A 15,342-nucleotide genomic window follows, 5' to 3' on the forward strand; every position below is an offset into this window, starting at 1 on the left:
TTAGAAACTGACAAAGTCAGAATACAGCCTGACACCCTGCTGGTCAGGGTGTTGGAAGCAGTCCAAATAAATCCTGCTGGAGTAACAGCTGTGGTTCTCTTGGAGTAGAGATGATCTTGTGGAAGGGTATAGTGATGACGGGATGGGTTTGGTCCTCCTCTAGGAATCCAGTGGAATACAGGCTGGCTGGTGTTCTGCATGTCAGGTTTTATTCAGGCAGAAATGCTTGGCTCCTCCCACTGGGTGGAGCATCTCACAATGGAATGATGTAATGTTATCAGTCCTGTGGTGAGACTCAATGGCTCATTAACAGCAGATATCCCCCTGGAGGGAGGATGGGTTGTGGAAGAGATAAGGAACATTGCTCCACCTGGTTGTAACATCTGGCCCATTAACAGGAAGACACCTACCCCCTCCCCTCTGGAGTTATGAGATAAAGAAAAAAAAAAAAAAAACCAAAAAACACATCTTCAGCCGGTTTCAACAGATAAGGAACAGAATGCATCTTGGATTGCAACCCAAGACAATCCACAATCCACATTAATAGACAATTGTAGACTCCATGCTTAAATCTCAGTTTTGCCAATCTCTGCCTACCTTTGAACAGAGAGATATCAAAGGAGTAAGTTTAAACCACATGCAAATTTATCAAATGAGACCAAATATGAACCAAGAAAGCAAAATAATTAAGATGAACTAACTATCAAAAAAAATTACCAGGACATGAAGCAAGCTACTATACTATAAGAGAAGACCCAACACCCATAGTGAAAGATTGAGTAGATGAGATCTGTCCTGAAAATCTGAAAGTGAAGTAATATTGGTGTGAAACACTCTGATGTGTTTTCAATTCTTAACACATTTGCTGTTTCAAATAATCAGAAGAAATAAAGGAAATAACTAATCACTGGGGGAGGTAACACTGGAGAAAATAGTAGTCTTAAGTTTGTATATCATAGATTCAGTTCCATGTTTCACCACTGAGTTTTACTGTAATGGAGAATTTCAATCTATGTGCACCTCAGTTCACTCTCTTTAATGGAGGGATAATAATACATTCATCTTTCTCGTGAGTGCTATAAAGATTAATAAATACAATTAATGACTGTGAAGTTCATAGACAATATGATATTAAGATCATGTTAATCCCCTATATAGATGTTAAGAAGTAGGTGAACTAAACTTCTTAGAGGTTTTCCAATCTTCTAAATGCATACTGTCTGATTCTGAAGGGTGGAAAGTGCTGGTAGTTTTCATTGGCTTCAGACAGAGTTGCTGAAGGTCTGTATGTCTGAAAATCAAGCTATCCTGTTAAGTGTTGTCTGGCTCCTGGTTAGATGTGCTTTTAAAACAAATCTGTCAGCCCTCACTTACTTTTGCCTTGCTTTCACTTTAAAGTGCTGTCCGTACTATTTACTTTCATTGTTAAAAGACACTAGTGTATGATCAATAAAAGAAGGCTCTCCATGTTAATCACTGTCACTTTTCTTATAAATATGCAAATTTTCAGACTCAGAATCTGATAACCATCTATTGACAATTTGGAAAATTGGAATGAAATAGACTTACCCTACTCCTAAAAATATAAAATGGGTAGATAGGATACATTATTAAAATGAGGACATATTCTGTCTTGGTGCTTGTTTCAAAGATAAACATTGGCACATGCTTATCTTTGTTCTGTTGGTACAGTGTGTGTCAGATAAGACACTTTGCCATATTCCTAATTGTTAGTAGTTTTCTAAAGTTATCTCATGACTGAGCATAGCAGAAGTAACTTCTGTCTTTTCATCTGCTTCAAATTTCACTAGGGCATCAGCTCATCACTAAATTTCTCTCCAGTGCTACATCCCTTTCCCTGTAACCCTTCATCTATTTAGACATCTGTGAAGGTTTGCCTGGGAGGAGCAGATCAGTTCTGAAAGATCTCTCTGTTTGGGGCAAAAAAACCCCAAGTGAATGGAAAGAGTTTCTGAACTATATTGGAAGACTAACTAGTTAGGAAGAACCCACTCAGGAATTGAAATCTTGATACTGAGGTCAGAATTCAGCTTTTTTGACAGACATTTAAAATGAGAGACAGCCAAAGACCAAATTCTATCTATTCCTAAGAGGCATGAATGTTTACTACTGGAAGTGATAGTAGAGTTCGGTTTTAACTCATATTTACCCTTTTCTTTCTAATGTCTTTTTGCATCTTATTGAACATCTTGGAGAGCTATTCACTAAGGAGAGATTATGAAAATTTCTTTCCTGTGAAAAAAATAATTATAGGATGACAGGATCATCCAGGTTTTTAGGGATTTCAACAGGTCTTAACTCCAGCTTCCTGCTAGTAAATCTAAAGTCAGAACAAGTTTCTCAGGGCTTTTGAGCTGGTCATGAAAATCTCCAAGGAGAAGGCCTGCATAGTCTTTCTATTCAACATCTTAACTGTCCTCAAAGAGGAAAATTTGCCTTATGTTCAGTCTATTAGGCAATGCCCATCTTCAATATATCACCTGTCCTATTCAGCACCAGGCTCATATTTTACTCATTAAGCATTTGTCTATAAATGTAGAACTATATTCATGCTCTTGATGCACCTCAGGTTGCAAATGTCAACTCTGCATGAGCTCTGGATTTCCCAGCAACACTTTCTCACATTCAGACAAGGTTTCTAAATTCTTCCTTTGTAGCCTGTTCTTGTTTCCATGGATTTTTCTTCGTATTGGAACTCCACTGTTTACTCATTTAGGTAAGACAGTTTTTGCATAGTTCACTTATTTTCCTGAGTTTCAGGATGGACCATTCTGGTGAAGTTTGCATCTCATATCTGATGAATCCCAGAACAATACTCCCTTCCTGGAATACATCTTCCTGCCTTTCACACCATAGAAGTTAAAAATGCAATTCATATTTTCTCATCAGTAGAAAAAGAATTTTTACAGGAGGATTTTCCCTCTATTAGACAGCTCTCTAAGATTAATTCATATTAATCTTAGAAAATAAGATTTAATACTGTCTCATGGACAGAGCTTAGTTAAGTGTCTTAGAACAGACTTTTAGCTTTCAGATAAACTAGGGTTATTAGACAAGATCAGCTTCTAGTCTTTTTTTTATAAGATATTGAACTGCTTTTTTTTTTCCTCTGATGACTTCGATGAATGAGTAGGGAATGTGACAGAGGTAGAAGATATGCCCTTTCTTTATTTAGAAGATATAGTGCAGGTGTGGAGGATGCAGATAGGGTTCCTTTTAGGTTTTGCACTCCTGTATGTAACAGCAGATGTCTGTGACAAATTTAATATGGCAACACAGAACACTGTGATCAGACAATTTTTCAAGTGTCCCAACTATTTTAGAAGCCAAAACCTCTCCATCTCTTACTGAGTGACATTTCACAGCCTGTTGGCTTGTCAGGGTCACTAGGCTACGTGCAGTTCTGTAAGGGAAAACCACTGAGCACCTCTGAAAAGGGAGTTTTCCCAGACTGAGAAAGACAGAGACAAAGTTACTCATTTCTTTGGGGGAATACTTCCCATCAAGTGTGGATATTCACACAGCAGATAATTACATCTTTATCAGTTTGCTCTGTAAACAGTGAATCTTTAGTAAATGTTGACAGAGGAACTTAGGATGTGAAATGAATCTCATCTTTCCAAACATGCTGGAAGTATGACACAGCATTCCATAAAAGGCCCTGACTCTATTCATCAACTAAAAGGGAATCTAGGATGACAGGGTTGATTGCATGGAAACACATTGCAGAAAGCTCATATAAGGCAAGATGAAACCAAACTTTGCTGATGATTATTGCATTTCCCGGCATCAATAAACATAAATAATCTGAAACTTGCTTACAAACAAAACCCCTTTGTAGACAATCACTCTAAGATAAACATGAAAATTTACTTTTAGGAAATTGAGTGACAATTACAAATGTTTCTTAATAAATAAATCATTTCCATTTTCTCAGCAAACACTGATAAAAGTCTGATACCATTACTCTTATCAAGAAAATTCAAATGAAATTATCTCTTTTGACATTCACTATGTTGTCCATTACATAAAAGAAGAACAACTAACTGAACAGATTGCACTATTAGGAAATAGAGATAAATGTGTTGTGGTTTCAGACTAAATAATAGATATGCACAACAAGTAACTAATTTGAAGAATTAGTTATTTGACACTTATTTGACAGATGACAATTGTGTATTTGAAAATTTTATTTCCTCTTCAAATACATTCTTATACCCTCTTCATTTATTTTTAAAAGCTCTTTTTATCCTCTCAAGACTAATTTTTTTATTAATAATAAATGATTTGATTATCAGTGCTAATCCTTCTTATAATTTTTCTCATTGGGATGTTGGTCATACTGTATTTCGTGCAATTCAGATGTGTTGGAAATTTCCCTAAGCAGGAAAAACAAAAGCATTTGTTATGAATTATCTTCACTTGTTTAAAAATTTTTGCAATATCTGTATCATGATAACTTTTGCTGTGATGTATGACCTGCTATTCTAACTCTCCTCAGTTTCTAGGTCACAGGACAACATATAGTTCCTTACAGTCTTCATAAGGTGAAACATTAATTTCCTTTTTCAATGTATTCTTAGTGTAATCACACATTACTTTAAGGGGGTAAAAAAGAGCACACATAACATAGAAACATTGCTTCAGAATGGGCTATGAAATATGTCATTGTAGAGATAAGTCACCATTTACTGAACACAAAATCTTTGATCATATCTAGCTAAACTTACAATGGCTCTAAGATAAAATACAAATACTTTTTCAAACTGAACATTTATTCCACCAAATCAAATCCATTCAAACCTAGAATGCAGATGTGGATGAGATATAGTAGAAAGTCTCTGCTTTTGGATTACCCTGCACAAAAAATCACAGAATACAGAGAAATGAGAGGTTATCTGCTAGAAGCAAACATTCAATCTGCACTACTTTGTCAGTCCATTTCAGCTAAAAAACCTGTTATTTTGTAAGCTCTCTTTCTGAACGCTCCAACAGATACAGATGGCATTGAGCAAAAAGCACTTTTTCTAATGCTGAAGATGTACTCTCTAAAGCTTTCAAGTGGGGAACTAATATTTGATCAATTTGGTACCAAATATCACTACAAGCAGTGTAAAATGAGATTGTGATATATTATGAAAAGAGCCACTTGATGGTATAAGCATAAGAGCTTCCTTGTCAGAGCTGTGCTGCACTCTTACATCAGGTAAAACTTGACCCAAAGGCTCTACAAAAGAAATGGAAAATAGAACTTCCTTGTTCTTACCCTTTATGCAATAAAATTACATGTTATTTACAGAATATAATAATAAAGAATTCTTTAAATGACATAAAATTATATTAAGTACATCCATAAAGAAAGAAAGCATTTTATACTGCTAGTAGGGCACAGGTACAGAGGAAAGAAAATGTTAGAAAATATTTCTTCTGTCTCATGTTAGAGAGAAAAACGCATGTGGCTGCCTAATGTCTTTGGTTGCCAATACCACTAGTGATGCTTTCACAGTGTGAATTTATTCAGTCAATTAGAAGTTGGAAGGAACTAGGATTCACTGAAAGTTATCTGCTGTTTGGCTGGAAAGAGAGCACAGCTGCTTTGATCACAGATGATGGTGCCATGACTCTACTTGGCAGAAATTCTTCTTTTACCCCGTTGAAAGTTGATGGAAGCAAACCCCCCAATGGATCAGTGTAAAAGTCAGATGCTGTTGTACTCAGGTGAATATTACACTTCAAACACACAGGTATTTTATGAAAGGCTGTGTGACAAGGCAGTATTTACACCTCTGTCTATATCCCTCAGACCAATCAACAAATACTTAGCAAGCTCATTTACTTAGATGAATAAAATAAAATTCAGAATGCCTTCAGCATATTGATAAACTGCTGACAATAAAATTTTACAAGATTAATAAAAATTATTATTCAATTAATGATCAATATTAATTTAGTAAACAGAATTCAATGAAAAAATATTTCATACAGAACAAGAATGAGAAAGATTATTCCAAATAGAGTGGTGCAGAAATCTATTTTATATCAGATTCTCTAAAGAAAAATAGTCAAGGCTGAAATGAATATTTTCGTCTTCACAATTTCAGGCAAATTCATTGCAAAAAGAAGTTCTAAGGAATTCACCACTTAAAAGACTCAGTAATAGTCACAATAGAATTTAATTTCCTCACAGAATGAAAACCTGTGACTAAATAGAAAAATAAAAGTGAAGATAGAAGTTGTGAGTGATACTACTAACTGAATTCACATGAAAAGCTTAAATTGATTGTTATATAATACATATACATTAAAATCTAAGACTAAAAAGAATGTAGAGACACGAAGAAGTAATTCTTTTGTTTTAATTATTCCTCCAAAGTTGGTCATTTATCCTGCTCTGGACAAGCCACTATTTTTCTCTCAGTGAGAAAAAACAGCCACCTTGTTTCATTTTTGTCCACCCTATAAAGATATTTTGAAATCAAATGTCTGATACAGACACTTTTGTTCAACCTTATAATTAAAATATCTTTCAAAACCTCTTGAGTGTATTTCAGTAAAAGTTTAAAGGCTCAGTCTTGCAGACCTTGCTGAATAATCCAGAGGCTGCTGTAGCCCCTTTGAAGTCAGCATGACCACCTGAATGAGTAATAGCACTGGAAAAACTCCTAAAGGCTAATTTTGTGGGCTATTCTTAGTTACATGAATCAAATACCAGTTTTACCTGCAAGGTACTGAGAGTGACTCAGTCATTAGTGAAAAGAATTTCAACTGTTTTGTTCAAAGAAATGGATAGTCAGCCTGCAGAATCGTGAACCATTAGTAACCATTATTGTTCTCTCTCAGAAACTACTCCCATCCTATTGCTATAAAACAAAATGAGGTTGGTAGGAAAGCTAACAGACATCTGATAGTGTCTCATATCTTCTTTCACTTTAAGGAAAGCTGTTTCATCTTCTTTGCTGGTGAACAGCATAAGATCTATTTTTAGTACAAAGATATAAAGTGTGAAGACAGGGCAACTATTAACTCCTACTGAATCACTGAGATTAATTTTTTTCACCCTTGTTAGATAGCACTGACTTTGTCTTTCAGCAACATCAGTGAACCAATTTATTCTATAAAAACAAAGTGTTTTAAACAAACATTTCACTGACCTCCTCAGATTAGAAAAATGCCTAGTGTTCAAAGCAGGATATTTCTAAAAACATATATGTCCTTCTTAGGGTAGAAAATTCACACATCACCACAATTACACAAAACAAGGATCTAAATACCAGTAAATATTTGGGTACAAAGGGGAATACTTTGGGGCAGGGAACTTTCAAATATCAAAAATACACAAAAGTAGATAGATTTCTTTCCTCAGATACAGAAAATAAAAAGGTTTTGTAAAACTGTTCACAAAGGTAAGTGTGGAAAGTTGCAAGGAGATTCAGAATTTTGTTAACTTGTTAGGATTTCCAAGAGGAAAATTCAACAGCTTTTGCCAGTTTAACAGAAAAATTTTCAAATTTTCTGTTGTCTCTGAGGAAGGACAGCAGTGTTACTAGGATAGAAAGTGACACAGTTGTTTTGGGCCTCTGCATAGTTATGTGTGCTAACAGAAGATATTTAAGAGCCAAAAAATTAGTTTTCCAAATTTCATCAATGATGTAAACTTAATTTTGAATCAAGTGGAAGAGAATTCTCTGAGGAACACCTAGTGGAGTTTTGTTGCTTGTGACTTTTCCAGCTGATGGGTATTTATGCCTGCAGCTGAGATCCACATTTGCACTGCCAGACAAAAGCAATTCCATCCAGTCTGATAAAGTGATCATGGCAGTGCTAAAGAGTTGTTAAAAATCAAACTCATGAATAGAAGAGGAGTACAAAAATATTTAACTGAAATATAATGGAGAAGTAAAAATCAATACAGACAAATGTTGAAGAACATATTGCAGAAGAGATTGTTGAGGAGAAGAGGAAATAATGTAATAGCTTTATAGCTTAGAGAAGATAAATCAGTAAGACAAGAACCCTTAGAGGAACCACAAATGAAGGGTCCCTCATGATTATTCTTAACTTTACCTATATATATCTAAGCTGTAGAATCTGTCTTGCTAGGAATTAGCTATAGAGTAAAAGAACCCAAAGGACAAGCATGACTACAATAAAATATATATTACAGAAAAAAATTGTTTGATCTGCTAGTTGTAATGCAAGAGACAATGAAATACATGAGTCATATGCTGATACTTGTAGTAACAAAATGACATACAGTTTCTTCAACATATGAGAGAGAAAATAGCCAAGGATGAATCCAAGTCTGAGAGTATAGATATAGAAGCACAAAATCACTGAATCAACCTGGATGTTCTTAAAAGGCAGATGAGAAATATGCTCTGGATGAATAAGAATATTGTCTGCACTAAATATTGCAATAGACTTCTAAGATATCAAGTAGTAAGGTATCAAGTCCTTATTAATATATAAACTAAAGGAAATCAAATATGACAAAAATAATAGAATTCTAATGAATATGTCATAATAGAGAAGACAGCCTTGTAGAATCCTGCTTAAAACAGAAAGCCAGGAAGATTGGATTGAGGGAGAAAGTGTCCAAGACATGAGCATAAGTTTTCTGTCACACTAAGAAACACTAAAATATTCTTTTTTTTTTACCTATTTCATTTAGAAAAGGGAAGGAACCACAGACCAGAAATACATCTGGGTTCTAGTAATCTTTCTCATGGCAAAAGTGTGAAATGCAAAAAGAACATAACCTGTATGAGAGTTATCCACCACTGCCTTACTTTAGCTGAAATGTAAGACAAAGTTTGTTAGCAAAGAACTATCAACAGGATGCTAAATAACTTTAGCAAACAATGCAGAAAATCACTGTAAACAAGGGTTTCACAGCCAGTCAATTTAGAAGGGAGGACAAATATATGCTTCAGCAAATGAACACACCATGAGCCCAGCCCTGCTTCCCAAGCTCCATGCAACACTCCATCCAACACTGCCCCAAGGTGCCATATGTTACAGAACAGAATATACTCAGCTACAGCCAGCAGGAACCATAAACCAGCTGGTTTAATCAGTTTCCTACAGTCAATAGGGACACAACTGCACAGCTGTATAATGTGATGAATGAAAAACACCAATTAGGAGGGAGTAAAATGATACATCTCTGAGGCACCTGCCAGATTTGCCAGCAGAATAAACTAATAAAAGAAATTTGCGGATCTCTGCCCACTTTGGCATCTATTACATATGTCTCACAATAAATATTGCAAACGATCGCTTTACTATTGACTAAACATTTGCTGAAAACCAAATCCCCCTCAGCATTCTTGCAATCTATTGTTAGTGTAATATAGGCTTTTTTTCCCTTTTTTTTAAGGCTTTTTGTCCTCTTTTTTAAGGTGAAATGCAAGACATTCATTATATTCCCTTCAAATTTAAGAAGACAGCAGGCATATATGTACAGCTGGCAATAACAACTATTCACAGATAATGTGATAGTATTGCATTTTGCATTATCCAAAGATATATGACTCTAGTTTCTAGGTCTCAGTCATTCCACTCTGTGACTATCTTTCTCTGTATGTCTCTATGCTCAATTTAATTTGATTAAATGACAAGTTTTGGATTATTTCATTTATTCCCTTACCTAGAGAAAATAGTCAATCCCTTTTATACTTCCAATGTGCATTAACTTAGGGCTTTAAAATTTAAAGATTTTTATTTTATTTTTAATTTGGTTCATCAGTTTTCAGCTACAGAATTCTCTAAGCTTTTCTTTCCTGACATAAGACAATTTCAAATGATCAGTTTGACAGAGTTTATCAGTCAAGCCAAACCATATTCCTAGACATAAAACATATTATCATAACACTTAGCCTTCCTGCAATGAGCAAATTTTTGCCGAGGTATTTTATAACAGCACTGTAACATAAGTTTTTGAATTCTTGTAGCCTGAAATATTGCATCAATTCCACTCAAATCAAAATTGAATGCATATATTATATATGAAATGTACAAAAATACATCAAATAAAAAAAAATCCTTAAGCAAAATATGGAATTCCATTATCAAAGCAAAAATTCAATAGTCACTGAAGGAAAAAAAAATCATCTCCAGCTTGTAGAAGTAAAGAAGTTTCAGCTTTATTGCCTCTTGTCCAGAGAAACTTATTCATTCAGTGCATCAATAGTGCCATCATATTTCAGGTGTTTGAAGTTGTGGAGAATGCAGATATTTGCATATATTATATTTTACTTCTTTGAAGTGGTTTCACAGAGGACACATCTGTAGGCAAAAATAACAGTTTATCTGAGAGCCTGAAATAAGGTAGTTAATAATCAATACAGATTTTTTTTATCACTGTCATTTGAATTAACTTTGAGAAGAGCCTTGAAAATCAGTTGGTACATTCAGATAACACAAAATGCAGATGGGCACCAGGGATACTGTCAGTGGGTACAAACTGCATTAGACCTGAAAGCTTAGGTCATAAGGAATTATTTGAATGGGTTAATTTTCAAACTAGCAAGTTTTGGTAAACTGGTTATACTAATAAGGTGAAATACCCAAGTTTACACATTCAAATATAATATCTTAACCTAAGACTGTGCTATACATCTGAAGATTAAAAAAAAAAGAATGTTTTTATAATTCAGGATCTGTTTTGAAGTGCAGCAAGGAAAAGGGGAAAGAAAGTAAGAAAGTGTGGAACAATGTCACACTCATGGTCCATGCAAAATAAGACAATGGAGACCAAAGTATTTCTCTGGGAAAAGAAGCTAAATTTTGAGTAACCTCTTCTGTGATTTAGAACACAAGGTCCTGTTAAGTGTCTCAGGATCCTAATTGTCCTTAAAAACATCCTCTTGATTTTTGGTGGCCTTCTTCATTGTCGAGTCTGGCTCCTTGGGGTTGATTGGGTGTTAAAAGCTTCTTGCCTCCTAAAATCTTGACAGCAAAATATTAAATTTTAATTTAGAGGTGTGAATATCCTCTGTGGTACCATGCAGCTGCAGTTCTCTTAAACAATCAAACAACATGTGAAGGGAAAACTGTGGTGAGATCCAATTCTCAGCATCCTTTAAAGGGCCATGTAAGTTTGAGAAGGTTCTCCCTTCTGCCTGTCTTCAGATCTACTGAAAAATTTTTGCATGTTGGCTAAAAGAAAAGACCATTTGATGGAGAGCTAACAAATCTTGTTGGAATATAATTTTTACCATAAAACCACCATGGTATTTTTTTAAGCTGCAGCAGTGAGTTTCCACAGACATCAGCCCAGGACACTGGACATTTGAAAACCTCACACAGCACTAACACAGGGCACACTCAAAGCAAGTCTCTTGTCAATGCAAAGCAGAGCTGATCTGCACTGATAAATAAGTCTGTCAGGAACAGGAAGTGTCTGGCTTGTTATATCATTTTGGGATTTGCCAGTGTTGGTAGGATTGATGATGTAATTTGTAAAGCCATCAGATCCAAATTTGGAAGCAATTAAAAAGATAATAAACAGAATACCTGAAAAGACTGAAGCAAAAATAGAGGAGAGAAGTACCTGAAGAAATCATTTTAGACAATGGCACTGTATACACAAAATTTCTGAGACCTTTCCTGGAGTATTGTACATAATTCTAGACACTTTGTTAAAGAAAGCAGGCCAAATATCTGGAAACTGTACATGAGAAAAGACTGATGAATTCTTTTGGAGGTTATAAATACTACTTGAAAGAGGCTAGAAAATTCAGATTTGTTGCCATTACAAAGAACTAAGATAAAATGATTAAGCTGTATAATATTTTGAAGGACCTAGAGACTGTGTATCATCAGCTACTGGAAGGGAAAAATTCCCTCAAAATAAAAATGGAAACTGAGAAGCTGAAAAGACCATGAGCACTGAAAGAAATCAAGAGACAAATGCACTTTAAAAGCAAAAGCTCTGTTCAGAATGGATTAGAAACTGCATTAGGAGAAGAAAAGGTGAGTATAAGTTACTGTAGCAACTGGGGTGTGGGGAGGAAAGAAGGAAAAAAAAATTATACTCCTGTCCCCAAAGGTTGAGTGAGCTTGGAATCTCAATTACACTCTCAGCCCTTGAGATACTCCCTCAGATCAGTATTGAAGAGATAAACCATTCTGCTTCAGAGAAATGGGCAAAAGTTGAATCTTCACGACCTAAGAGTAAAAAGTCACTACCTCTGTGGCTCACGCTAAATAAAAATTCTGTTCAAAAGGAGTATGAAGCTTCAGCATGAAATTCTAGTTCAAAATCTCACTCCTTTCTAAATTCTTACTTAGATTTTTGCATTCTTGCTGAAGATATACAAGCAGAAGGCAGCAGTGATTAAGGATGCCCTCTGGGAACAAGTCTGAGCACTAACTCACTCTGCAGAGGCCCTCAAAGAGCTCACAAACAGCAATAACTTTTGGTCACTGCTTTGGGAGTATCCAAATGACTATCAAGAGGTGAAAAACTTCATAGGCATTTCCTTTCCTTAAGTTTTCCAATTTATTAATTTGACTCTTTTCAGAAACAGCAAATTATTCCTTAAATTTGGATTTAAATTGTATGAAGGATTGGGAAAATCTGTGGTACAAGTCCTCAGTTGTCAAATGTCACAGACTTCACCTCACCCATCCAGAACATTCTCAGGGCTGCACCCTGGCACACAATTCCCTCTGTGCCTGCAGTTGGATGTTGTGGTGGAGCTGAGGATGCAGCGTGGTGCACTGGTATTTTATCATGTGCTCAACCTACTAACCCAAAGTTCAAAATATAGAAGGGAAGATTTACCTATGAAACAGAATAAACTAAATATGAGAAGCCAGAGATATGTGACTTCCTCAGAGTAGTCAGCACTGCAGATGCATTACTTCAGAACTTAGAAGGTTAAGCAATGGCCAGTCCTCCTATTCTGTCCCATTCATGTTTCTCCATCTTCCTTATTCAGTTCCTGTGTTATACATGCATAGGCTTTTTTTGTTGAGCTGTGCTGAAGAACTAAGTAAGCAAACTAACCCCAAGAAATAATTAATTTAATTATTCTGAGTTATATTTCAACAACCTTTCACAGAGAAACAAATATTTGAGCAGGCACAATGAAGAGGGAGGAGACACCAAACATCTAGGGAGAAAACAAAAGCAAATTACTCTCAATTTTTGGGCTGTGAATTTTTGATTTCCTTTTAAATTTTTTGCGGAACACTTTCAAATTTCCACATCATTAGACTCATCATACCTTAACAGAGAAAAAAAAATACTTTCAAATTATTTCAGTCACTATGTGAGTCCTCAGCTTAGAGTTCTAAAAGCACTTCACATACACATGAGAAGACAGACATATCTTAGGAATTTATAAAAATTTATACAAACCTGTATAATCTACAAATTATCTATATCTTTCTGTTTTGGTCAAGAATAAGGGTTAGATCTCAGCCACTCCAATAAACAGCATAGTTTGAAATGGTTAAAAATTTGAGTTAGATTTTGTACATTATGCAAATACAAAGTAAAAGAAAGTCTGGTTTTGTGGTGCACAAATAAATTAATTCATGTTATTACTCTGTAACTAATGTAATTTCTATAAGGCAGAATATGAGCCATAAAATCTAGCAGTTGTGGAGTTAATAATGTCCTATAAGTACCCTTCTAATTATATTAAAAGTTAAAGTACCATGTAATACCTGTTTTAATTGCCTATTGGTCTGTATGACTAGCCCAAAAATTAAGACCCTCTTCTTTATAAGCATAGATATAAGCTCATTATAACAATGTAAATAATGTTTAATAGTTTAGCACATGCATCTAAACAACCACAGAAAATCAAAATATTAATTACAATCGATTATACACAAATTTAGCCCCTCTATGGTTTCTAGAAGTTTTCACCTTATTCCAATTGACTAACAAATACTTTTCATAAACAAATTTAGAACAATTTCTTCCTCATAAATGATTGCCAGCAGTAGTTCAACTATTCAGTAGAGAAAATGCTAATCAAGGTCTGATTAGTGAACTCTTTTATAGAGTGCAATATATGCAATATCTATTTTCTGACCTGTTCTCTTGTAGAGAGGCAACAGAAATATTTTATGAATGGAATAGATAAGAATCTGAGGGTGCTCAGTGACAATATGCAAAGTTTCTACTCAGGCACGATATGATATGATTGATGTGATATGATGTGATATATGATATGATGTGATATATGATATGATATGATAGCCACATCTTTTAGGCCTAAACTCTGTAACAAAGTGGGGCGAGCTACTTTTATTTCTGGTCATATTAGTCCTTGACCAGCTGTTGCAAACCTTGTATTTTGAATTCTTTCACCAGGCTTACTTCAGCCAAAGAGCATCTGCTTGTAAAGGAATCTTTAAAACACTATCTAGTGTTTTTCTCTCAAGGTATTATCCCCCACTTTTGCTACTGCTATTTTCTGCAGGGAAAACCAAATGTCATCACTTTTCTCTTTTACATCTATCTAACAACAGGACAATAAATGCATAATTCAGCCACTCCTGAGCTGATTCCTGGGGATGGATTTTCCTCCACCCAAACACACACAGCACTCACTAACAAAGAATTTGCAAAGGCTTTTCAGATGATGGGTTACTGGTAACCTGAACTCTATCTCAAATATCCCATCCAACCACTGTTCCTTAGTGCTGCCACTTACTGGGTGCAATTACTTTTGAAGTTTTCTGTTCCTTGTAATTCATGTTTATGGTTTGGAAAGCAGTCATAAAACACAGGTCTGGATACAGACTTAGCCAAATATCAGTATTTGAAAAAATGAAAATTCCCCTCAGAAAGAAGCAATCATAAGCAAATTCATAAGTAATAGTTTAAATGTAGCCAAAGGGGTTAAAGATTTATATCAATATGCAATTAGAGAACCTCCTCATATGATTCTATTTCAAATTATATTTATAGTCATTTTTGAATCAGGGTGTTTTATCAGTAATTTTTTCACTAAAAACTATTTGAAACAATATTGTTGGTGTTTTTTGTTTGGGTTTTTTTCTTGATAAGTTATAGCTGTTGAAGGTCTATGCTGAAAATTGTAACTCCAATGTAATTTGGTTTTGAGGATGATTGGTATGGGAATAGATTTTGGGATCTGCCTCTTGAAACATGGTTGTTATGTGCCAAATAGAACTACATACAATAAGAGAAGAAGGAAGGATTTTGGAACAGTAGTTTGGCATTCAGATGGCTTGCATAAACTAAAAACAGAATGTGGAATAATATTAAGTTTGTATATATGTGTTAGTCATTGCATATCGATTTAATTACAATATTTTGAACTGCTACATGAG

Source organism: Prinia subflava, chromosome 2 (genome assembly GCF_021018805.1).
Source record: "Prinia subflava isolate CZ2003 ecotype Zambia chromosome 2, Cam_Psub_1.2, whole genome shotgun sequence".
Classification (NCBI taxonomy): domain Eukaryota; kingdom Metazoa; phylum Chordata; class Aves; order Passeriformes; family Cisticolidae; genus Prinia; species Prinia subflava.